The 27740-nt window shown below is 39.7% G+C and overlaps 1 pseudogene; it reads left to right on the forward strand.

Moving 5' to 3' along the window:
* Positions 1-13995: 13995 nt before the first annotated feature.
* Positions 13996-14758, forward strand: LOC112415865 (gamma-secretase subunit APH-1B pseudogene; annotated as a pseudogene).
* The last annotated feature ends 12982 nt before the right edge of the window (positions 14759-27740 follow it).

Raw genomic sequence — 27740 nt, forward strand, 5'->3', positions numbered from 1 at the left:
ATTTGAAATAAAGATATTTACAGACACACAAAACCAGAAAATTTGTTACCAGGAGACCCACGTTAAAGGAAATTCTAAAAATGTTAGTTGAGAAGTAAACAAATGATCCCAGATGAAAACTGGAAGCTACAAGAAGGAATGGAGACCAAAAGGTAAAGTAAGTATGTGGGTAAAAAAAAGTAAGTATGTGGCCTCTCACCGTTGAGGCCTCTCCCGCTGCGGAGCATAGGCTCTGGACGCGCAGGCTCAGCGGCCATGGCTCACGGACCCAGCCGCTCCTCAGCTTGTGGGATCTTCCCGGACCGGGGCACGAACCTGTGTCCCCTGCATCGGCAGGCGGACTTTCAACCACTGCGCCACCAGGGAAGCCCCTACTGGGTCCATATTAAACTTATAATTTATGCAGTATTGGTATTTTTACAATAATGTCTTTCTCGCTAAGAAGATATGTATCATTACATTTGGTCAAATTGTCTTGGGCCCTCAGAAGCAATTTAAAGTTATTTTCACATAGATTTTACAAAGTTTGGTAAGGTTTATTTATAGATATTTTATATTGCTGGTTGTTATTGTAAGCGCAATCCTTCCATTAAGTTTTGTGGTTTTTATATGTTACACAACTATTGCTTTTTGCATATTAATATTGTAGTCAGCTACTTTAAAAAGTTCTTACCTATTGCTTCCATTATTTTATCATCTGATTATTTGGAGTTTCTATATATATATATAGTTGCTATGGGCTGAACTGTATTCCCACAAATCCATATGTTGAAACCCTTACTGCCAATGTGATGGTATTTGGAGATGGGGCCTTTGGGAGGTAATTAGGTTTAGATGAGTTCATGAGAGTGGGACCCTCATGATGAGATTAGTGCTCTTATAAAAAAAAAAGACATCGGAGAGTTTCCTTACTCTCTCCACCATGTGAGTACACAGCAAGAAGGTGGCCATCTGCAAGCCAAGAAGAGAGTTCTCACCAGAACTCTACCGTGCTGGCACCCTGATCTCCGACTTTTAGCCTCCAGAACCATGAGAAAATTAATTTATGTTGTTTAAGCCACCCAATCTGTGGTATTTTGTTATGGCAGCCTGGGCCGACAAAGGCAACAGTCAAATCTTCTGCAAATAATTGTCATTTGCTTCTTTCCTTCCCATTTTTATATTTCATCTTCTTCCTATTTAATTGCATTAGCAAGTACTCCCAGAAAAATATTAAATAATAATGAAGATAGAATGGCCCTAATATTTCACCATTAAACATTCTGTTTAAGGCTTAGTTTTCAGGTTCTGTATGATGTAACATAATATTAATAACAATAACTAATAATTATTGAATGCTTAGTGTGTTCTGTGCCCTTCATATATAGTGATTGAAGTAATCCTCACATTAACTCTCTGAGGAGGTTCTATTTTCTCCATTTTACAGATTAAGAAACTGAGACACAGAGAGGTCATGCAAAATGTCCAAGGTCACACATTCTCCTCCTATAACTAGCCTTGCATTAACCATTACATTATAGTTATTGTTTCATGTATCAGTTTCCTCACTATTCTGTACTTCTGGAGGGTCAGAGCTCTTAAGGCAAAGCCTAGAATATTATACATTAAGCATTCAGTAAATGCTTGCTTGGGGAAGAAATGAAACAGCTGGTTTCTGAAAAAACAATAAATTCTGTGTGGGATATGACAAAACTGAGTGGCCTGCAGAAATTCTGGGGCAATGTCCTATAGACAGTTGAGTAAATACATCTTGAGCTGGGGAAACATCTTGGCTAAAGCTAAGATTTGGAGTCACGAATTCCAGTTTATTAATTTGCTCACGCTTCCCAACATTAATTTTACATTTCATTTTTAAGGATATAGAAATGCTAGTCAATAGAGAATGGCATTGAATAGGGGCTTTGAAGTCATGAGAATGGTTGAAAGTACACATGGGGCACATGTAAAGTAAGCAGAAAGGGTAAGGAAGGGGCATGTGGTATTTCCTGCCAGTGCTGAGGATATGGCTAAGCAATGTGCTAGGAAACAAGCAGTGTAATTTTGTGCGCACACATTTTCTTAATAGATTTTCTCAAGAAAAACTTGATATTTTTTTAAATTCTTCTGGTCTGAACCAGAATAAATTGTCTGGAAAAGAAACTCTTTCTCAGCTCCACAGGTACACCTTATCTTATTCTTCCTTTCAGTGATCCTTATTGTTTCTCCCACTGTTGATATTACTTAAGCTACAGCAAATGCACTTAACCTATTGCTTTATTTCCTACTGCATTATCTAAAATTGCCCACAGTGTCTTTAGTATTCATTCGTTGACACAGGGAACCAATTCATATCTTAAAACCACTGAGTCATCAAAATAAATTAAAACATGAGAAACCCTGGCATGCAATAGAGTTGCATGCTCACTGATGGGACCAATTTTAATGAGAGCAAACAGTGCAAGGTACAAGCCAGATGTTAGGGGCTGGAGAGTCAAGGGGAGTAAAGATAGAAGGAACCAGGCAAGATGACAAAGTAAACTGGCAGAAACATGGCTCCAGGGTCCTGTATCAGCTTCTGTTTCTCCCAACACTAAATTCCAGCACTGTGGCCTCCCCAGAATTCCCAGCAAACATGTTTGTCCAGAGCTGTGTTTAAACACAGAATAGCATTAAGAGAATTCCAAGGTAAAATCTAGGATTAAAAAGAAAACTATAACGACCGCCTTCTATATTTATATCTGTAATGCCATTTTGTTTGTTTGGTGGGTTTTAGTGTGTGTGTGTGGGGTGGAGGGAATGATTTGGGGGGTTTTTTGCAGAAAATAACGGAAGCCCCAATTAAGACTAGGTTAAGCAATAAGAAATTTTCTATGTTACGTAAGGGCAAGTCTAGAGATTGATTCAGCAGCCTGGTGGTGTTAACAAGGGTACAAGCTCTTTCCATTTTTCTGCTCTGCTGGCCTTGCTTTTCCCTTCTCTCCAAAGCTACTCCACCTTGTGGTCATGGATGGCAGGGGGCAGGAACGGAAAGGGACTTCCTTAATCACATACTGCAGGAGGGAAAGAAAATATCTCCCCTAGTTAGAGAACATAAGATACTCATTCTGTTGAATTGGGCAAACCTGAGATGCACATACCAACAAAAGCCATTAGGTGTGTTCTAGGTGCTCATTCCTCCTTAGGCAAATCAAGATCCAGTCCTAGGGTTTCAGATGAGAAATATACATGAAAAAGAGGGATTTTACTTTGGAGGTGGGGGGGGGTGGGAGAGATGAAAGGGAAAAATTGAAGCTAAATAGGAAACAGATCAGGTCCTCTACATCCCATCAGAAAATCTGACGTAACAATAATAGGCACAGAGTTTGCTATGTTTTCCAATCCAGTATATTCTGTCATTTCATTGCTATCTAAAGTACTTTAATTGTACATTAAAATATCATCGTTTATTGTAATATTTTTATGAAAATACTGACTTTAATGTAGAGTTGAGTATGATTGCATTGCATCATATTCATAGAACCATTTTGACCAGGAAAAAAAAGTACTACTAATTTCTAATAAGGCTCAATGTGAGATTCAACAGAGATCCAGCAAACAAATAACGTGAGATACACACGCACTTTTGTATTATGGAAGGTAGAAAGATAGAAAATCTTTTAAATCATAATTATTTTCTGAGACAATCAATGGCATGTTTTGTTTATTTAAATATTTCTTGTAGCACCTATACCCTTTATCAGTAGTTTTCACAGTGATGTTAACACAGGAACATTTTTTGAAATGAAAGCTTGCGTGAAATGCTAGTATATAAGACAAGTAAAAAGCGGAATTGTTCTGATTGAAGTAGAAGTTCCACCTATCTTGTCTGTTTTTTGTTTTGTCACCACCTCTCACCATGGTGGGAATCGGTGCAGTGGGGCGGGGGCTGGGGGGTGGGATCTGGTCTGTGAAGCAGCTTGAAAACAATTGCTCTATATTATTGTCAATTATCATGGAAGGAGAAAAAAGTAGAGGGCTCTTGGTATTAAAATGACACTGCCAATAATGAATTTTTCTATGAAGACTCAGCTTCACATCCTTCCTAACATTAATTTTACATTTATTATGAAAGATGTAGAAATGCCTGTCAATAGAGAATTCCATGTAATAGAACGTCATATTATTATCAAGAGGATGCTGCACTGTGAACCAAATATAACATAATAAACCATGTTCATGTTCATGATAAAGAAATACGAATAAACTAAGTGTTGAAAAGGAGTGATTCTTTTGCAAATGCATTATTATACACTTTTTTGTATGTAAGGTTATTTTCTTTTTTATCTTATCAATTATGTACTGTAGATCAATTTCATTCTGGTTTAATTATGGTTTTGCTCACACACTTGCTATTACCAAATCAATACAACAGAGTATAATGCATTATAAGCAAATATGCTATTGTGTGATTAGTGCTATAGGAAATTTCAAATAAGCCATTTGTTGGAATCACCATAACTCTTCTTTAACATGATAAAGAATTTAGTTTATCCTCGTGTTTGGGTGTTTTGTGTGGGAGCTGGGATGGCCTTTCAGATTTGTCATGATTTAAAGAGAACAGGTCAAGACGTTACCCACCCCACATCCTAACTTCCCCACAGCTGGGGTAGTGAGTATCTCGGTCCTGCAGGGATGGGTGATGCATCACAGAATGAACTTCTGACTCCAGCTTTTACCTCTGAAAATTGATCATTAAAAATAAATAATTAGGCATTCTTCCTGCTTTTTTGAAATGGACCCGCAGAATAACCACACAGCATTAATGGATGAGGGGAGGTTCTCTGTAAAGAAGAATCCCAGCTAACAAATGTAAAAGGGATAGAATCAACATTTTGTAACCCTGAACTAAAAAATTATTTCAGACAACAGTCATCAATAGACGCCAAAATTATTAGGGGATATGCTGAAGGAAAACTATAGTGAAAGGATCAGAGTGCCATCCCCTGAAAGTCATGAGTTAATCTTACTATCACAAAAGTGGCATATTATGGGCAAATGAAGTATACATGCCATGTATGAAGTATTTTGGTCCAAAAAAAATTGGAATCTGACTTTAGATCTAACTTTAAGTCTACACAATAACAGAAACAGGACTTCCCTGGTGGTGCAGTGGTTAAGAATCCACCTGCCAATGCAGGGGACACGGGGTCGAGCCCTGGTCCGGGAAGATCCCACCTGCCGTGGAGCAACTAAGCCCGTGCGCCACAACTACTGAGCCTGCGCTCTAGAGCCCGCGTGCCACAACTACTGCGCCCGTGTGCCACAGCTACTGAAGCCCGCGCGCCTAGAGCCCGTGCTCCACAACAAGAGAAGCCACCACAATGAGAAGCCCGCGCACCACAACAAAGAGTAGCCCCCGCTCACTGCAACTAGAGGAAGCCAGTGAGCAGCAACGAAGACCCAACGCAGGCAAAAATAAATAATAGAAACAAGTTAAACTGCACCACGAAGAAGCAACAGTCAAATCCAGGAAATGGGACTTTGTAAGGGTCAATGGGATATTTCTTCAATATGCCAATGGCTTGAAAAAAATAAGACCAGTGTCGGGGAGAAGGGGAGAGGAAGGCGTAAGATAAATAATAACCATAAACAACATGCGAACTATCTTGTTTAGATCCTAATTCAAAGAACTGTAAAAAGACATTTTTAAGAAAATCAACGAAAGTTGAATATGTAGTGGGTATTAAATAATTTAGGGAATTATTTATTAACTTTTTTTTTTTTTTTTTGCGGTACGCGGGCCTCTCACTGTTGTGGCCTCTCCCGTTGCGGAGCACGGGCTCTGGACGCGCAGGCTCAGCGGCCATGGCTCAGGGGCCTAGCCGCTCCGCAGCATGTGGGATCTTCCCGGACCGGGGCACGAACCCGTGTCCCCCGCATCGGCAGGCAGACTCAACCACTGCGCCACCAGGGAAGCCCATTTATTAACTTTTAAGTGTAAAATTGCCATTGTGGCAATATTATAAAATGTCCAAACTTTTTTGGAAATTAATGTTAAAATATTGAGAAGTGAAATGACATCACGTTTTGTATTTATTTTAAATTACTCCAGCCAAAAAGAAGAAAAGGTGGGGTAAGGTGGCAGGGATGGGAAAAAGAGATGAAACAAATATAGCTGACTGTTGACAAGCATGAAAGCTGTGTAATTAGTACAGGTGTACACAGGACTATGGGCTCTACTTATTTGTACATTTGGAAATTTTCATGACAGATTTTTAAAGACAAAAAATTTATTTTCCAAGTTTCATGAGGTTTTTCTTTCCCATCTGGAAAATAATGGGAATATTAGAGACTTTAGTTTATAATATGTTTGAGAACATGAATGCAGAATGGTTCAATTATAAATACAACACACATCTCTGAATTTATTCATAATTAAATAAGAAGTATGGGGCAATTTGGAACTTTCATTATATGAAAAGAAAGGAATACTCATTATTCCTCCCCTGATATATATGTTGACTATTCAGTGACACTGTATAAACATAGAGCAAATGATGGAAGAATATACCTCCTTTAATAAAACCCCATTATTCTGCTTGTAAAGAAGGGATTGTATCTCAGACTTCTAGCCCCAAGATGAAACTGTCCAGCATCATTAAAATTGTAACACAAACTTCTTTTTAACTGAAACTCCCATTAAAATATGAAGAGGGAAATTGTACTTTCATAATCCACTTATTTCATATCAATTTCTAAGGATTAATCTGTATATTTGTATTAATTTCTACAAATCTAGGGGCATGGGAAAATTGTAGGCCCGTGCCTACATGGGGCCTACAATATATGTTTGAATTGATTAATATATGTTTGAATACTTTGAATTTTTAGATAGGGTGTCATAGTATTGACTAGAAACATCATTGATAATCACATTTGAGGAGAGAGAGTGGAAGATGGAGAATACTGAGTGTCGTTGGATTCACATATTTGGGCAGAAGGAACACATTAGACTCCCGGCATTATAAGCCTTTAGACAGAATAGGCTCTTTCATTACTAAGGTGTTCACTATAGTGGAGATAATTTGGAATCTTTATATTCTCCTTTACAAACCAAGGGTGCGTAGGCAAACCTTATCACTCTTCTTTTTCTCCGTCTACATTTTAGTGCAGTTTACACTCTTGAAAAAACCGCTAGCTGTCATTTAAAAGAGTACATCTTTTCTCCAGCTCTGGATTTTTGTGATTCTGTCTTCATTATACCACTTGTGATGGACTCATAGTCATAATAAATGAGGTTTTATGGGATAATCCTTAACCATTTTAGGGTTACAGATCCTTTTGAGTGTCTATATCAGTCGGAGTTCTAGTTACAAGCAACAAAAGCCTATTCTGCCCAGTGTAAGTGGAATATTGATTCATTAAAGGGATATTGGGTAATTCACAGAATTTCTGGACATGGTGATGAATTAGCTTTGGGGCTATGCAAGCAGAAACCATATCCAAAATCTTTCTGCAGAATTGGTGCCAGTAAGGACAGCCCTGCAGCCTCTCTGACATCCTCCATGGCGTCAGGACTCACTCTTGGTATGACTGCCACCACCATCAGAGTGTACCCTACATGCCCCCCCACCGTGTTTTCATCTCCAGTTCCGGAACAGTGGTAAAGGGACCAGTGTTCACAACTCCAGCTCTGCATTTGTCTGGTATTTTTAGGTTTAACAATGGGAAATGAACAAGGCTATCATATCCCAGGCCAATGAAGAAAAAAGGATAAATATCTAATACAAAATCTCTAATGAATGTAGATTTCCCCACCCCCAAACACACACACACACACAATTTTACACATTTCTGAAGGTTCTTGAATTTTTGAGACTCATCTGTTGGGCTCCTAGAGAGAAAATGGGTCCTGATGGTGTTGGTGGTTGTCATCATTATTTAAGAAAACAAATCCTGCTACACAATATAAAGCCTATAGAGAATTAGCTCTAATTTTCTTTTTTTTTTTTTCTTGTGGTACGCGGGCCTCTCACTGTTGTGGCCTCTCCCATTGCAGAGCACAGGCTCCGGATGCGCAGGCTCAGCGGCCATGGCTCACGGGCCCAGCCGCTCTGCGGCATGTGGGATCTTCCCGGACCGGGGCACGAACCCGTGTCCCCTGCATCGGCAGGCGGACTCTCAACCACTGTGCCACCAGGGAAGCCCTAGCTCTAATTTTCTAAATGAAATATTTAGACTTATTTATATAACGGTTTGAGTTCTAGATGAGAAGTGTGGATATGGCTGTGTGTTTAAAATGAAAAGAGTTTATGTAAATAAACTCTTTCATTATGAGCTTTATGTCCATAAAATTCCTCAGTTATCATCATGTTAATGAAAGGATATTTTTATTACTACCCATGTAACTGTAATATTAGTCAGGGCCCCATGTGTCCTGTCCTCAGCTGTGAATCATATGTATATGTATATCTATATCTATATGCAGTCCAGCTCTCAGAACTAATTTCAAACGAATTTCAATTTTTTGGTTACATTTCTCAAGAAATATTAAGGATCTAATTTGCAATTCATGACAATACTTGTTAAAATCTCTTCTCCTTACCTTCCTTCCCTCAGTCTCTCATATCCTCTAGAGTCTCTGGAGTTGTGCTGTCTCATAAAATAGCCACTAACCACACATAACTATTTAAGTTTAAATTAATTAAAATTAAATGAAATATAAAAGTTCCTCAGTCACACAATCCACATTCATGTACTAAATAGTCACGTGTAGCTAGTGGCAATGTTGTTGGACATTTCAGGTAGAGAACAATTCCATAGCCACAGAAAGTTGTACTGAACAGTACTGCTCTAGGGCCTCACCTCAACAAACCACCAAACTTTCTGATACCCACCCAAATTGCCATCTGTCACCCCCAGCATCCTCAACTCTTTGAAATGAAATGGCAACACTCTGTTTCAACCCTTTCTCCTTTACTTCCATCTCAGATCACCTCCTTCTCTACTATTCTTTTTTTTTAATTTTACATCACAAATAGATCCAGGGACTGAGCTAACAAAGACAGAAAGCTCTCTAAGAGAGATATAAGCATGGAGTCAGGCAGGAAATATTTACATGTTAAGACGCCTTTTCACAATCACATCAGTATAATAATACTATTATGTACTAAATGTCTTCTGATGTGCTCATCACTTCTAATGCTTATAATAACCCTTCAGAATAAAAATTACATTAAAGTTACATTAAATTTTATTTAAAAAACAAAAACCTGAGGCTTGGAGAACTTAAATCTGTTACCTACAGTGACACAGCTAGTAAGGAGTTAAGGCCAGAGGCAGATACATTATTTCCTAAATGTAAGGCCCACTTTCTCTCTGCTCTACCACACTGAAAAACAGTATCTCTCTGAAGATATAAAAATGGACATTCCCATGGCAACACAAGAAGACAAGGGTAAGATTCCCAAAGAGCTCCCTTAGATACGCTAAATGAGAAGCCTCTGCCACATACATTTTTAAATAAGCTCCTTGAGGAAAGAAAAACCGACTTGATCATATCCTGGCATAGTCTGGCCATGGGCATTTTAAAGATTCAAAATTCACTATGAAAATGACTAAGAAATGTTTTCCATTTTGGACTTCAACAACACTTTCCAGCTCTTCTAGTTTGGCCTTAAAAATAAGTACAAAATGTATAGTCAAATAAGCAGACAGAAAAACGTCAGTTTTACCCTCATTACTGATAGTCTATGCAAAACCATCTGATTTTAATCTCCCCACTTGATTTACCATATGTTTTAAAAATTCATCCAGCCAGTGAGAAATAAATGCAAAAGGAGTATAGTGTTATGTTCTAGGGTTTGCTAGAAATTCAAATGTGGGCGTTACCAGTTTGCTATAAAAATCGAGGTAGGGGGGCCTCCCTGGTGGCGCAATGGTTGAGAGTCCGCCTGCCGATGCAGGGGACATGGGTTCGTGCCCTGGTCCAGGAAGATCCCACATGCCGCGGAGCGGCTGGGCCCGTGAGCCATGGCCGCTGAGCCTGCGCGTCCAGAGCCTGTGCTCCACAACGGGAGAGGCCACAACAGTGAGAGGCCCGCGTACCGGGAAGAAAAAAAAAAAAAAGTTAAGAAAAAATATTTTCCTCTTCTGGAATTTAAGAAGAGCTTGGTTTAGAAAAATGAAATGATACATTTAGAAGAGAAAAGAGGAAGTTGGACCTTGCTAACCTCTCCATTTTCCTTTTCCCGGTTGTTCAGCACATTTCCATTTTGTCAACAGCAAAATTGTTTTTTAGAGTGAAATTGGACCAAATTCCAGCCCAGAGTATTGGTATTTGTCTCTTCCTGGCTTGGGAAGTGTGTGTGTATCTCCAGACAGAATTTCACACACATTATTTAATCAAGCTATACAATGGTTTTGCATGTCAAGTGAATTTGGGGAATTATATTCACTAATGTCTGAGCGCTCTTTACCAGCATCATATGTGGTTTCAAATATTAACAACAGCTGTTGAATGGGAGATACTATAATTTTCAAATACCCTATCTGTTCAGTGAAGAAAGTATAGATTAGGGTTTAATGAATCTTGATAGACTGAATTTATTCTGCTCTTAAATGTGGATTATCATAGAACCAAGATGAGAAAAAGAGATAAACACAATGAGAAGAGACCGCTACAGTGACCTTCAGGGTAGAAGTAAACTTCTTCTCAGTTGTAGTTACATCTGTAGCCCTATCTTTTCTATTTTTTAACCTAACTAATCCTGAAATATTTTCCAACTCTACTGCCCTTGGTTTGCACTTAGCAAAGCATTAAATCCTCAGGATTTGTGAACAAGCTTTCTAATTAGTTCACAAACTACAGAAATGGTTCTAGTAGTGGTCTAGAATTAGAAATAATAGGATGTCACCAAACACCAAACTGAAAGTCCTCAGTTACTTACCCTCACCCCTGTTCCAGGTCCCACTCAAATGTCACCTCCTTTCTTCCCTGACACCTACAGTCAAAGTGGCATCTCCTTTCCCTTCGGGCTGCCATTGCCACATACACCGAGTCTAATGAACTCATGAAGAAAAGGAGTTTATTCCCAGCTAAGAGCATAAGAATTGACTGGAAGGCTAGAGATGGCTCAGCAAAGATCAGCAACTAAGTCAGCCAAAGGGGATAACTATTTTATCAAAAATTTCAATCCTCAAGTCACTCTGGAAGACAGGCTGGTGGGCATGACCTGGTTCACAAGATCACACCGTGGCTAGAGAAATGCAGAGCAACTGGAGTTAGAGCTCCCCAAGACTGCAAGGGAAAGATAACTCCCAAACCAGAATCAGGCACTGTCATGAAAGAAGGGGGAAAGCAAAATGAGCTGCGCCGTTCACTTGGCAACTCGTCAGGCTCTGCCTACCAATGCCCTCTGGTGTTCGTCTTCAAATGTTATTTGAGTTGCGTTTTATTATGTAACTTATGATTAATTTACTTACATTTTATTTTTCCTACTAAATTGTTAGCACCTTAAAGGCAAAAATAACATGTCTTTAAATTACCTACAGTGCTTCATACAAAGGAAGTGCTCAATAAAATTTTATTGATTTAAGACTAAAAGCTATAATTGCTTAAAGGTTTGTTTTACATCACTGTAAAATCACTTTCTAGGTTCTTCAACCATTTACTTTGGAAACCCCCTTAAAAAGCTAGGTTTTTTGATATTTGCAGCTGTTTTTTCTTTCAACAATATTTGGTATTTCCTTGGCAAGAGAAGCTGCTGGAATAGTTGCTGAGTATGAGAAGAATGTGTCGACAAATGAGGAGTTTAGCATTCACATAGGGCTTATTCAAATCTTAAATACTTACTGCACACCCTAAAGATACGAGTTATTGCAAAGTAATGAGACTGTACCCAGTAAAGGATCTGAGCTCCAAGAGTCAAATTATGTCAAACCGCTTTCAATTCTCTGCTGAAAATGCTGCAAATTAGATCAGGTCCTAACCATCTACAGTGAACAAAAGGCTCTGCACAAGTGGCTATCAACCAGAACCCCAGAGGCTCATCTCCCACAGCTGCCCTTCACAGGCACACGCTGGCTGCAAGGCAAGCCATGGAAACGTGATGCCTTCCTTTTCCACTAACTGGCTTTTTCACTCTGGGTATTATTTGCTCCCTTTGGTCTTCAGCTTCCTCTCCTGTAAAATAAAGATGCTGGATCAGAACATCTCTATGGTCCCTCCTGACTCTACTATTCTTTGAATCTATGTCTCTCATCTTTAAATGAGCACCAAAGCATACTTTATACCTAATAATAATGATAATAATAATGTCTAACATTTACTGAGTTCACACTATGACCTAGGCTCACAGTTTTACATAGCTGTTATTGTTATTTACCACAGTCGTATCAGGTGCTACTGATAATTGCCATTTTCTATGTGAAAAAAAATGAACCTAATGTCTGTATATGAGAAACTAGGGTTGTAACTAAGTAGCAACTTATGTAAGATCACAAAACTAAAAAGTTTTTAGGGTAAGGATTTATATCCAATTCCATCTCACTCCAGACCTTGAGTTATCAATTCCTACAGTCTACAGCCTTGAAAATGTCCAGTCACCATACATTCAGCCTTGTTAAATCAACGACGAGTGACGAGAGAGTATTTACCTAAACTACTGACTGGAGACTGTTTCAGAGCATTGAGCCTAGATTAACCAAATATCCACAACTATTTTAATACCAGAACACGGATGCTTTTTTTTTGCAGCAGTACTACATTATCATTTCCTCATCATAATTCCTCCACTCATCATTGCCGTGCTCAAATGCATGCTGTGAAAGAAGAGTAGGTGAGAAACCATCACTCGGCCCACCATCATCTGTGGAATGTCTATTTCCATGGGTCGTAACTGTCTGGAGTGCAGCAGGAGACTTCAATCTCAGTCATTTAAAGGAGTGGTTGGTCAGACTCATAGATACAGAAAACAAACTCTTGGTTACCAGTGGAGAGAGGGAAGGTAAGAGGGGCAAGATAGGTGTAGCGGATTAAGAGGTTCAAACTGTTAAGTATAAAATAAATAAGCTACGATGATATATTGTACAACACAGGGAGTATAACCTTTAAAATTTGTGAATCACTGTGTTGTATACCTGTAACTTATATAATATTGTACATCAACTATACTTCAATTTAAAAAAGATCAAAAAGTGAGGGACTTCCCTGGTGGTCCAGCAGTTGACTCCACGCTCCCAATGCAGGGGGCCTGGGTTGGATCCCTGGTCAGGGAACTGGATCCTTCATTCCACAAGTAAAGATTCCGCATGCTGCAACTAAAAAAGACCCTGCACACAGCAACAAAGATCCTTAGTTGTGCCACAGCTAAGACCCACTGCAGCCAAATAAATAAGTATTTTTTAAAAATAATAAAAAATATAAAAAATCAAAACGAGGGGCTTCCCTGGTGGCACAGTGGTTGAGAGTCCGCCTGCCGATGCAGGGGACACGGGTTCGTGCCCCGGTCCGGGAAAATGCCACATACCGTGGAGCGGCTGGGCCCGTGAGCCATGGCCGCTGAGCCTGCGCGTCCGGAGCCTGTGCTCTGCAACGGGAGAGGCCACAACAGTGAGAGGCCCGCGTACTGCAAAAAAAAAAAAAAATCAAAACGAGAAAAAACAGTGGTTGGTTTTTACAGGTGATTCTCTGGAAGGAATGATCAAATCTGTGTTTGATTATTCTATTGCCTGAGGCAAAAACCTTACCTGAAACAAAATTGTACAAACGTAAGTTTATTTCTGTCACCCTCATTTTCTCCATGCTGCCCAGGCTACCCTTTATCAATAGTGCTGCTTGTCTCTCCTCAGGCGTTATACCCTCATCCTCTCTCCTTTTCAAAACCTGTTCTTGGAAACTATTGAGACACATAATATTCCAAAGTATTTAAGAGTGACAGCAATTAAAAGGTATGAGTGCTGAGACCAACTGTCTTAACATGGCTTAATTAAGAATATACATCAGCTGAGGCCCCCGGACCGGCTTCCGCGGTCGCCATGACGGCGGCCGTGTTCTTCGCTGCGCCTTCGTTACCTTTGCGCCTGCGCTCGCCCTCTGCATTTTCACCATCGCCACCGCCATTGCGCATCATCTTCCCCGTCATTGGAGCTTCCTTCAGGTTGGTGTCTCTACTGCTTTACTCCCTTGTTTGGTTCATGGTAGCAGCCATTGCTGACGACAAAGATGGACCAATACAGAAATATCTGCTGATCTTTGGAGTGTTAGACTCAGTCCTTATCCAAGAAATGTGCCGTTTTGCATATTATAATTTTTTTTTTTTAAAGCCCGTGTGGGCTTGAAGAGTATAAACCCAGGGGAGACAGCACCTTCTGTGTGATTAATGGCTTATGTTTCTGGTTTGGGCTTTGGAATCATGAGTGGGGTATTTCCCTTTGTAAATACCCTGTCTGACTCTTTGGGTCCGGGCACGGTGGACATTCATGGAGACTCTCCCCAGTGCTTCCTGAATTCAGCTTCCATGACGCTGGTGATCATATTGCTGCTCGTGTTCTGGGGCACTGTGTGTTTGGATGCCTGTGAGAAGAAAAAGTGGTACGCCCTTCTTGTAGTTCTTCTCCCCTATCTGCTGGTGTCAGCCCTGAGCTTCATAAATCCTTGTTATGAATTAAAGCTGGTGTCGGCATACATCATCCTGGTGCTCATGGGCGTCTGGACATTCTTCGTTTCTGCCGGAGCCTGAAACTCTGCCTCCTCTGCCAAGACTAGGACTCCGTCCTCTTCAAGCAGCACTCCAGCTAACCTCCAGGGACCGGCGCTCCTGAAACAGTAAGCTGAGCCTTTAGAAGAAGCGCAACTGTGTCTTCTTCTAAAGGTACATTTTCCTGGTGAAATTTAGAATAAACAGTACTATCTAGATACGATATGGCTTTCATGCAACGGCTTTCTGAAAGGGATACATCAGTGGTGTGCAGCCTGGCTGCAAGTTGGAATCACCTGGGAAAACATAAAGACTAATGTTCTGGGCTCCACCCTCCAGATTTAATTGGTCTGGGCATTTGGTAATTTTTTAAAGCTTCTTAGATAAAACTCCGATGTGCAGCCAGGTTGAGAACTGTCCACGTCCAAATAGGAACTTTCTGAGAACGCCATAAGTAAATAAGAATGAGATGTTTAGCTATCTCCTAACTCAGTTTGTGTTGAGCCAAGTGACTATCTGAATGTCAAATAGAAGTCCTAGTTGGCCCTCGTCTTTTTAAGTTCTGAAGTCACAAAAGGCTAAAGGGCTATCATCTCTGAACTGTTTTCTTGTACTTCACTAGTACTGTTTTATGAGAACTTGGTAGGCTGTGCTTCTAACTACATCTTCTGTAAGTCTTTCCTGGGTCTGCCCCAAAGCAGTGTTTACCCACTGAGTGCTAGTTGCATCTCTGAGCAGCTCTGCAGGTTGCTGAGTGATGTACCCTGGGACAGGCTTCACTGCAGCTGGTGGAAGTTTACTGAAAGCAGGAGGAAAGCAAGCCACTAGGGTGGTGTTGCCACTTTGAGTTTGCTCCTGTAATACTGACTAGCGCTTCCGCCCAAATAGTATAGTGGAAAATTGAAAATACGTCTTAAACTGCCATGTTCATGCTTTTACATAATCCATGTAAACTTTAGGTCCAGTAAATGTCTCTGGGTTTTGGTAGCAGATAAAGCATTCACTTTATAGGAATATCTAAGATGTTTTTTCATCCTCCAGACAACCCTTTTGGTTTCCTTTATAAAGGGGAATTGTGCCTTTTCTAATTAGAAATTGTTCCAAGTTGATGGTTTTTAGGGAGCTGATGGTGTGAAATGGAAATTCCCTACACGTTAAAGTGAGAACTTCAGTGAATCGCATATGTGCAGTAGAACAGCCCAAAGAAATAGAAGCAGCAATGAAAGTGCTCGCCAGTGACATGAGGGGTGGAAGAAATTTGACAATACTGTGGTGGGGAAGAATAATGGACATGTTTAAAATGGATGTGGCTGGTATTTGGGGCTAGACTCACATCTTTCCATGGACCAGAACCTTTCAGGCAAACTAGACCTTTATCAATGAAATCCCCTCTCATGTTTAAATTATTTGAATTTCTCAATCTAGGGGTTCAGGAGGAGTAGGGTTTCTAGCAAGACTGTAAACAGTCCCATAAGCAATTATAGTTATTCCCCTAAAGTTTATTTCAGCACTAATACCAATGCTACCTCTGGGGTATGCAATTTTCCACTTTTACACAAGATTTTCTTTAGACTAGGTGAGTCATACAAGCGTCAAGGACATGGAGACTGAACAGTAAATTTACTTTGTAGAGCTGAGGGGAACAAGATACCCACTGAACTGGGGTTCATTCCTATTGGAGCGAGGTGTTGTTTAATAAACAGAATAAGAAAAATGTGGAGTTGGTTTATTACTGTTGACTTACAAATCTCTTAAGTGGATAGTCTGATAAAATATTTGTGGATCTGCAAAGTCTAGAAAAATCTGAGAATATTAATATTACTCCTGCTTGAGCTCTGAGGATGTCCTTGGTGCATTAGTAGTTTAATATTAAGTAAAGAATCTGGGATATTGGGAAATCTCATTTATAAAAACATCTTGGGCAAGAAGAAAATTTTCTTTGCTGGTGAGACTATTGTCTTAGTTCCAGAAATTATTTGATAATCCTTGATTACCTGGGAATAGAGAAACTTTGTAATCCTTTTATCCCTCGCGAGCGTGGCCGTAGTCAGCTTAGGCACTATTGTTGCAAACAGTCTTGCTTTGCCTATGCCAAGGAAGCCCGGGGGAGAGTAGTCTACCTCTGTTGCTGTGGATATATTGAGATGTGCTTTTTTAATTTTATTTTTGGCATTTGTTATCTGTGGTGAGCTTTCCGTGCCCTGATGCTGTTTGGAGAGGAGGTGGTGGTGGTAATCTTGTATGTTCTCCCCTACACAGGGCTTTCTCAGTTTGGAGGGAAATGTGGCTATATTCCAAGCTGACCTTGGAATGTGAATGTCGTTGCAGCCCTTGACTATGTTGCCACGGGAATAACAGAGATTGATTTTGGACCCCTAATAAATTTGTATTTTAACCCATTTGAATTAGTGGTTGTAACTGGAGAAGTTTGTTACCCTTGATCCTGGCCTGCCTGACTGGCAATTTAGTAGTAGCAGCCTTTTTTAGAGCATCTTCATGAAAACATGGCTAAAAGGAATAAATGGTATTTGCAGACTGTATAGAAAGTGGCTTTTGCTCCCAATGTTTTATTTTTGTTCTCAAGCACATTTCAGTATTTGCTCAGAGTGGAAGATACACATCAAAAGTGCTAGGTGTTCTTATCCGTAGAGTTGGTGCGGTACAAGCAGTCATGATAGAATCTGCCTTCTACCTGGTATTCTTCCCACTTGCCTCAAACTAGCCCCAAGACAGGGACTGGCAGTTAGAGTGGGCCTGATGGCTCCAGGGAAACCAGGGCTCCACCATTCCTAACTCCAGGTAGACAAAGAAGATGTCACAACAAAACTATTTTAAAGTTCTTTGCTTAGTGCACTTTGTTTATGATTGCAATGTTTATATTTCTCATTTAATAAGAGACTTCATGCCATTAATTTTAGTGTTTAGAGGGGTGGGCACTGTCTTTTTGGACAATATGTAGCATTTCATATAAGTTATACTGTTATGTCGTATATACCTTGCAATATCAGACCTTGCATTCAATACACAATGCAATAAACTCTTTCCAGGCCTGTATTTTTCAGCGAACAATAAAAAGATTGTCACTTAAAAGAAAAAAAGAGGGCTTCCCTGGTGGCGCAGTGGTTGAGAATCTGCCTGCTAATGCAGGGGGCACGGGTTCAAGCCCTGGTCTGGGAAGATCCCGCATGCCACGGAGCAACTAGGCCCGTGAGCCACAACTACTGAGCCTGCGTGTCTGGAGCCTGTGCTCCGCAACAAGAGAGGCCGCGATAGTGAGAGGCCCGCGCACCACGATGAAGAGTGGCCCCCGCTTGCCATAACTAGAGAAAGCCCTCGCATAGAAACAAAGACCCAACACAGCAAAAATAAATTAATTAATTAATAAACTCCTACCCACAACATCTTAAAAAAAAAGATTATAGATCAGCTGTGTCAACATGAATTAGTTGTTTGTTCCAAGAAACTTTGCCTGAGAAAGATAAAGCTATAAACCAATTAAAAAAGAAAAACCTTGGGCTTCCCTGGTGACGCAGTGGTTGAGAGTCCGCCTGCTGATTCAGGGGAGACGGGTTCGAGCCCTGGTCCCCAGGAAGACCCCACGTGCTGCAGAGCAACTAAGCCCGTGCGCCTAGAGCCTCTGCTCTGCAACAAGAGAAGCCACCACAATGAGAAGCCCACGCACTGCAATGAAAAGTAGCCCCCGCTCACCGCAACTAGAGAAAGCCCGCACGTAGCAACAAAGACCCAACACAGCCAAAAATAAATAAATAAATTTATCTTAAAAAAAAAAAAGAAAAGCATTTGTTTAAAAATAAAAGAAAGCTAAAGTCTTCACAATGGGCCACAAGGATGACAAAGTCTATACAACACAACCCCACCCCAGCCCTATTGCCTCAATGACTTCACCCCTACTGCCCTCCTACCAGCTCACTCTACCTCACCATTCCCATATTCTGCTCTTCTCAAACATTCCAAGCATGAGCTTGCCTTACAATCTTTGCTCTTGCTATTTGCTCTGCCCAGACACCAGTATGGTTCACACCCTTGCCTTCTTCAGGTCTTTTTTTAAAATATCACCTTTTCAGTGAGGCCTCCCCTCATCATCCTACTAAACATTTCAGCCTCCATGACAGTAATCCCAAGTTTCCTCCTTAATACCTATCACTTTTTGATTTACAATATACAGTAATTTACTTATTTATTTTGGTTATTGTCTATCTTCTGCTACTAGAACATAAGCTCCTTGAAGGCAGGGATTTTTGTCTTGTTTTGTTCATTGATGTATTCCCAGTTCCTAGAACAGCCAGTATGTAGTAAGCACTCAATTTTTATTGAACGAATTAATGGGCAAACCCCATGTCTGTAGCCTGACCAACTGGTCAGATGATGGTTCTAATCACTGATCTAGAAGTATGAGAGGTGGGGAAGAGAAGCTTATGAACTCAGTATGGGATCATTTGCCCAGTACCACAACTGTAATATTAAAAGCATGATACTTTTACATATGTCAAAACTGTTAGCAAAATTTCAACTTTCTTAGAAAAACAGGAGCCAAACTCCTCTCAGAGAACCACCTACAGAATTACAGAGCTACACTCACTCATGGGGCATGTGCATTGGTTTCCTGCAAGTCAACCAATAACACAGTGAATCAGTATACATCAAGAAGATGCCAGCAACTCTGCCACTGTTCAACATGGCATAGGACATATAGTGATGTGGATACTCGGAATAAATATGTTTGGGGATTCTGTTTGAGGTCTTGTATATCTAGACACAGGATTGGCAAATAATCGTCAGATAATGTTAAGGTAATTTACTCAACTTTTCATCTAACAAAGGTTAACATTTATTGCCCAAATTATAAATCAAATATCAAATAAGAGGTAGACTAATGGAGAATAAAATGGGTTAAATTGCAGAGAAAATGCTAGCAAGGTGCAATTAACTTCTTGGTACCTAAATTTGTTTTCCTTTGTTTCCTTCACAATTTAGAAACCCTAATCAACTCTAAATAGTGTTTTTCAGCCCCGGCTGAGAACAAGTTTTCATAAATCTGTATTTCTCAAACTTTAGCATGCATCAGAATCACCTGGAAGACTTGTTATTGCTGGGCACCAAACCTGGAGTTTCTGATTCAGTAGGTCTTGGATGAACCCCAAAATTTGCATTTCTAACAAGTTTCCAGGTGGTGTAAATGCTTCTAACAAGTTTCCAGGTGGGACCACACTTTGAGAGTCACTGTAAGTCAATAAGACTTTCCTGGACTGATTTGTGACCCATTTGACCATTTCAACTGGGCTCTTTGCTGACTCCAAGCTGAAGTTTGTTGAGTTGAATATATGAATATAGAACCAACAAATGGTATAAAATTAATGCAAATTATTTTTTAAACCTTTTACTTAATTTGGTTTAATTTTGACATTTTTCATCATAAGTCTGTCAGTTTCTTTTTCTTCTCTTTTTTGTAATTTTTGGTTAAAATGGAAGTGAGCATTTACATTTGTATGATGGGATAAATATTTTTCATTGCTGAGCTAAAAGCACAGCACCATGTGCTTTTAGTTTTCTCCCGTATACTAACTTTTTGTTTTCTCCTAAAGTTAGTAATTGCCTCATTTTTAATTTTGCTTAGTTTTCTGTGACCTATCACTAATGTGATAGATCTTTCCAATGCTTCTTGATATTTTCTAAATGATCAGACACATTGGATGATCACATAATACGTTTTTTTTTCTTAGATACCCCACTCCAACTTCCTGCTCTAATCTGACAAGTAGTTTTCTAGGTTGGCTGCATAATTGTTATCCTAGAATATGCGTTGTCATTTTGCCTGTGTTGGATCCACTATTTCCTAATCCCATGTCTTCCTATTTCTTGATTTACTTTCTTACTTTGTTGAAGCATTTACTCCAGTTGCATCATAAGAAAGAAAACAAGGTGAAATAAATTTTGTGAGCTGATGACACATGCCTGAAAAATTGCGTGTTCTTGACTAGATGGGTACAGTATTTTGACTAAAATTTATTTTCATTTCAATTTTTTGAAGATTCTGCTCTATTTATTTTTCTAACTCCATTGTTGCTAGTGCAAATTCAGATGCTATTCCAATTTTCTTTTTCCTTTCTATGTGACTTTTGACTTTTCTCAAACTCTTAGGATCTTCCCTTTCACCAGGTGTTCTGAACTTTCACATTCATGTGCCTTATTGGAGTTTTTCTCATGGGCTGGGCACTGAGTGGGATATTTCAGTTGAGGAACTCACACATTTCAACTTTGAGAAAAATTTTTATATGGTTTATTTGATAATTTCCTATATGTGTCTGCGGAACTCCTATTAAGTATATCTTGAGGGTCTTTTATTACCCTTTAAATCCCTTATTGATTCTTTCCAATTTTCCATCTCTTTGTCTTTTTTTTAAAGATTTATAGGTGTTTTTGCAACTTTATCTTCAAAGCCTTCTGTTGAATTTTTATTTTAATTAAATTTTATTTTATTTTGTATGCAAGTTTATTTTAATTTAATTATTTTAATTAAATATTTATTATATATTTAATTTCAGGGAGCTCTTCCTTTTCTCTTTCAGAGCATCCTCTTATATCTTGAGATCATTAACTACAGCTTCTTGGATGTTCTTTGCTGCTTCATGTATTATTTCTTTTTCATCCAACTTCTTTTTTTTTTCATAGTTTGATTCCTCTCTTTCTTTTCGAAGCTATTTCTCTACATCAGCAGATCTCGAACATTAACCTACATCAGAATCATCTGAAAGGCTTATTAAAACACAAGAGTACAGGGCCTCATCCCCAGAACGTTTGATTCAGTAGGGCTAGGATGGGGCCAGAGAATTTGCATTTCTGACAAATCCCCAGGTGCTGCTGATGCTACTTGTGCAGGGACCACACTTTGAGAACTACTGTTTGAGGTGATATAGGGTTGTAAACCTCACAGAGTAAAAATTACTGATGTGTGTACAGATTAAGGACCTGCTTCTGGGTTCTCTGCTTAGATCCTTCATCAGCAGAACCCCTGATACTGCAGTTTTAACAAAACCGCAGAATTCAGTGCTTTGTGAATTGGGCTCAGAATGGACTCAGTTTGGATGATAGTGATTTTAAATTTTTCAATATATTTTATGCAAATAAAATCAATAACATACAAAAATATGACACCCTTATAATTCCAAATTTTGTGCTTATAAAATAAACAGTTTTCATAGAAAAGAGCAGAGAATGCATTACCAAGAAGTTTCCAGAAAGAGTTCCAGATTTAGGATGTCACTCTGACTTTACTATAATATAAAAGAAGGAGCAAATTGTGTAATACATCCTGATTATTCTTTATTAGCTCTTGAAATCTTCCTGGTGATGAGTGGAAGTTTGAAAACTGAGTTGCAGCCTCCTGAATGATAATGACAGAACAATCTGGAAATTATGTACTACCCACAGAAAAAAAGGGCTCTAAGTGTGTACTTTAAGAGTACCTATCTCATAAAAGATATTATCATTTATAGTTTTCTCTTTTCATTGGCTCTACTTCTCTTGAAAATCCTAAACTCTGCAATGTTCAAAAATAAGACAAACAGCTCTGTCTAGTGGCAGATTTGATCATTGCAGCCAAAGTCAAAAATAGTATTCAATTCAGACCCTTTTTAAAAATTTGTCTACAACTTGGCAAGCAACGTTGACAGGAGGTGGCTATTTTATCCCAACTCAGGAGACACAATGGATAAATACTTAAAGCCATCAGTCATGACATTTCCGTTTGGGACATTTTCAGCAGTTTAAGAGAGACAGGTGCAAAACCCAGCTCAGTTATTTAACTTAAAAGGAAAATGTTTTTATTTGTAAAATTGAAACTTTGAATTTTGTAAAATTCAAAATTGAAACTTTCAATTTTGTAAAATTGAAACTGAAAATTAAAATTTTCAGATAACTTTGTTCAAAACATAAGTATACACCTTAGCCTGTTCTTATCTTCACTCTGCTTTCTTTTTTCCCTTCTCCCCTTTCCTGCCTTTAAGAGGAATCTGGAATTGAACTGTAAGTCAGAATCTTGTCTTTCCTCATATGGCAGAGATGAGCTGCCCCGCAGGACCTGGGGTGTCCTGCCTTTGACAGCTGTTTCCACAGAGCACTGTAGAATGTGAATAGGATACCATGTGGAAAAATGAAGAATAGCAGCTATTTGCTCCTGATTAAAGCATTTAGAAAACAGTCGTCCTTTTCTTGCAAGCACTGGTACATTGAGACAGAACCTTACTATTTTCCATACATTTCCACTTCCAAAAATAATGTGAGATATCTTAGAATAAATTTAAAAGGATAAGTAAAATCAAGTTTTTTTAAAAAAGGAGATGAGGAATCCAACAGTGGATGAACACTGGGCCCATGGTATGTCTGGGCATAGGATAGAGGTGAAATTTGCTGAATTGAATTAAAATTTATTGGACATGGAGGATAAGAATTTGGTTGATTTTTAATACATAACAGTTACAAGATATTAAGCATATGGCTGTACCCCCAAAGTGAAATGATCAAACGTTAAAATAACACGTGTTTGCTAAAGATAATCTTCAAGTGTAATTAATATTGAAGAAATCAGGGGGGTGGAGTCAAGATGGCAGACTAGGAGGGCGTGGAATTCGCATCTCCGCACAAATAGGGCACCTACCAGGCACCAGTGGGGGATCACAGACACCTAAGGGGACAGGAAGAACCCCCAGTGACCAGGTAGGACGGGGGGTGTGGGAGGAGTGAAGGGGGAGAAGTAGAGGCGGGACAGGACTGGCGCCCCTGAGGGGCGGCTGGGGGAGGGGAAGGGATCCCATGCCCGAAGGGAGAAACTGGGGAGCCATCGGGAGGGCAGAGGATCAAAAGGGAGTGTGGCCAGGTTTCCCCTGCCTACATGGGCCCCCAGGAACCTGCTGAGATCCCGGACCTGATCCTCTGCCCACCTAAGCCCCCTCCAGCCGTGAGGGTCCTGAGGGAGGGAAGGGGGAGCAAAAGTAAAGGCCGCACCTCTGAGACCAGCACCCCTGAGGGGTGGCTGGGGGAGGGGAGGAGTTCCTATACCCAGCAGGACTGACCCACGGTTAGGGGTCCAGCAGTGATGGGGGAGACTCTGGGGGAGACCGTGGAGGGGGGGCGTGAAGGAACGGAAGGGAATGGGGCCAGTGCTTTCCCTGCCCACTTAGGTACCACAGAGCCTGTTGGGCTCCTGGGCCTAATCCTCTGCCCTCGGAGCCTCCCTCCTGCCATGCAGAACCCAAGCCCCACCCCTACACCCCCCACCCAGGGCCCTACCTCTATACTCGGAGACCCCCTCTGAAACACCCTCCAACCGCACTGGGCCTAAACCCCACCCACACACCCTCACCCAGGGCCCTACCTCCAAACTTCAGAGCTCCACCTTCCGGGAGGCCCCCCTTTGGACGTGCTGCATCTCCTCTTCTGCGCAAGTCCTAAACAGAGGCCCTGCCCCACGCTTGAATGTCACCTCTCCTAGGCCCCGCCCGCAAGGCCTTTTCTGGATGCGTGGGACCTGAGGCTAGGCCCCACCCCATGCTCAAACATCACCCCCAACCCACCTAGGTCTCACCCAACCCTAAACCCCGCCCTTGCCTAATTTCCACCCCAGCCTAAACTCCACCCCCCATAGCCAAGTCTCCGTTTTGGGGGGGTTTTTTCCTCTTTTAGATTGGGGTTCTTTTTTTTTTTTTTTATGCGTGGGTTTATCTCTTGGCTTTCTCTCCTGTTCCATTGATCTATATTTCTGTTTTTGTGCCAGTACCATACTGTCTTGATTACTGTAACTTTGTAGTATAATCTGAAGTCAGGGAACCTGACTCCTCCAGCTCCATTTATTGTTCTCAAGATTGCTTTGGCTATTTGGGGTCTTTTGTGTTTCCATACAAATTGTGAAATTTTTTGATCTAGTTCTGTGAAATATGCCAATGGTAGTTTGATAGGGATTGCATTGAATCTGTAGGTTGCTTTGGGTAGTAGAGTCATTTTCACAATGTTGATTCTTCCAATCCAAGAACGTGGTATATCTCTCCATCTATTTGTGTCATGTTTAATTTCTATCATCAGTGTATTATAGTTTTCTGCATGCAGGTCTTTTGTCTCCTTAGGTAGGTTTTTTCCTAGATATTTTATTCTTTTTGTTGCAATGGTAAATGTTTCAGATTTTTCATCATTAGTGTATAGGAATGCCAGAGATTTCTGTGCATTAATTTTGTATCCTGCTACTTTACCAAATTCATTGATTAGCTCTAGTAGTTTTCTGGTAGCATCTTTAGGATTCTCTATGTATAGTATCATGTCATCTGCAAACAGTGACAGCTTTACTTCTTCTTTTCTGATTTGTATTCATTTTATTTCTTTTTCTTCTCTGATTGCTGCGGCTAAAACTTCCAAAACTATGTTGAATAAGAGTGGTGAGAGTGGGCAACCTTGTCTTGTTCCTGATCTTAGTGGAAATGCTTTCAGTTTTTCACCATTGAGGATGATGTTGGCTGTGGGCTTGTCATATATGGCCTTTATTATGTTGAGGAAAGTTTCCTCTATGCCTACTTTCTGTAGGGTTTTTCTCATAAATGGGTGTTGAATTTTGTCGAAAGCTTTCTCTGCATCTATTGAGATGATCATATGGGTTTTCTCCTTCAATTTGTTAATATGGTGTATCATGTTGATTGATTTGTGTATATTGAAGAATCCTTGCATTCCTGGAATAAACCCCATTTGATCATGGTGTATGATCCTTTTAATGTGCTGTTGGGTTCTGTTTGCTAGTACTTGGTTGAGGATTTTTGTTGATTCATTTATATTTTCTCTAATAAACCTTTTATTCTTTATACTTTGTTATTGTTCTGCTCATTTGGCATGTTCCCCCTTTTTTTTTTCTATTTTCTGTTGTGGTTTTATTTTACCTTGTTGCAGTTCTTTCAATTATATTTTTATTTTTCCTAATATATTTTTTAATCTTTCTAAATTTGCTTTTTATTCTTTGTTATTGTACTGCTTTTTTTTTTTCCCCATGCCACACAGCTTGCAGGATCTCAGTTCCCAGGCCTGAGGTCAGGCCTGAGCTCCTGTGGTGGGAGCTTTGAGTCCAAACCACTGGACTAACAGAGAACCACAGACCCCGGGAATATTAATCAGAGTGAGGGCTCCCGGAGGTCCTCATCTCAGCACCAAGACCCAGCTCTATCCAACTGCTTGCAAACTCCAGTGCTGGACGCCTCAGGCCAAACAACCAGTAAGACAGGAATACAGCCCCACCCATCAAAAAAGAAACAAAAAAAAACATGAAATGACAGAAACATATGTTACAGACGAAGGAGCAAGGTAAAAACTTACAAGACCAAACAAATGCAGATGAAATGGGCAACCTACCTGAAAAAGAATAAAAAGTAATAGTATAGATGATCCAAAATCTCAGAAACAGAATGGAGAAAATATAAGAAACATTCAACAAGGATCTAGAAGAACTAGATGACAAACAGTGATGAACAGCACAATAACTGAAATTAAACATACTCTAGAAGGAATCAATAGCATAATAACTGAAGCAGAAGAACAGATAAATGAACTGGAAGATAAAATAGTGGAAATAACTACTGCAGAAGAATAAAAAAAAAGAATGAAAAGAATTGGGGACAGTCTCAGAGACCTCTGGGATAACATTAAATTCACCAACATTTGAATTATAGGGGTCCCAGAAGAAGAAGAGAAAAAGAAAGGGTCTGAGAAAATATTTGAAGAGATTATAGTCAAAAACTGCCCTAACATGGGAAAGGAAATAGTCAATCAAGTCTAGGAAGCAGAGAGAGTGCCATACAGGATAAACCCAAAGAGAAACATGCCAACACACATATTAATCAAACTATCAAAAATTAAATACAAAGAAAAAATATTAAAAGCAACAAGGTAAAAGCAACAAATAACATATAAGGTAATCCCCATAAGGGTAACACCTTATATTTCAGCAGAAACTCTGCAAGCCAGAAGGGAGTGGCAGGACATATTTAAAGTGATGAAAGGGAAAAAGCTACAAAGAAGATTACTCTACCCAGCAAGGATCAGATTCAGATTTGATGGAGAAATCAAAAGCTTTTCAGACAAGCAAAAGCTAAGAGAATTCAGCACCACCAAACCAGCTTTACAACAAATGCTAAAGGAACTTCTCTAAGCAGGAAACACAAGAGAAGAAAAGGACCCACAAAAGCAAACCCAAAATAATTAAGAAAATGGTAATAGGAACATACATATCAATAACCACCTTGAATGTAAATGGATTAAATGCTCCAACCAAAAGACACAGACTTGCTGAATGGACACAAAAACAAGACCCATATATATGCTGTCTACAAGAGACCCCCTTCAGACCTAGGGACACATACAGACTGAAGGTGAGGGGATGGAAAAAGATATTCCATGCAAATGGCAATCAAAAGAAAGCTGGAGTAGCAATTCTCATATTAGACAAAATAGACTTTAAAAAACAGACTATTAGAAGAGACAAAGAAGGACACTACATAATGATCAAGGGATTGATCCAAGAAGAAAACATAATAATTATAAATATGCACCCAACATAGGAGCACCTCAATACATAAGCACATGCTAGCAGCCATAAAAGGAGAAATCGACAATAACACAGTAATAGTGGGGGTCTTTAACACCACACTTACAGCAACAGACAGATCTTACAGACAGAAAATAAATAAGGAAACACAAGCTTTAAATGACACAAAAACCGGACAGACTTAATTGATATTTTTAGGACATTCCACCTGAAAGTCGAAGAATACACTTTCTTCTCAAGTGCACACAGAACGTTCTCTAGAATAGATCACATTTTGGGTCACAAATCAAACCTTGGAAAATTTAAGAAAGCTGAAATTGTATCAAGCATCTTTTTCTGACCACAATGCTATGAGATTAGAAATCAGTTACAGGAAAAAAACAGTAAAAACACAAATAAATGGAGGCTAAACAGTGTGCTGCTAAATAACCAAGAGATCACTGAAGAAATCAAAGAGGACATCAAAAAATACCTAGAAACAAATGACAATG

This window comes from Neophocaena asiaeorientalis, unplaced genomic scaffold (genome assembly GCF_003031525.2).
Source record: "Neophocaena asiaeorientalis asiaeorientalis breed wild unplaced genomic scaffold, Neophocaena_asiaeorientalis_V1.1 scaffold118, whole genome shotgun sequence".
NCBI lineage: Eukaryota > Metazoa > Chordata > Mammalia > Artiodactyla > Phocoenidae > Neophocaena > Neophocaena asiaeorientalis.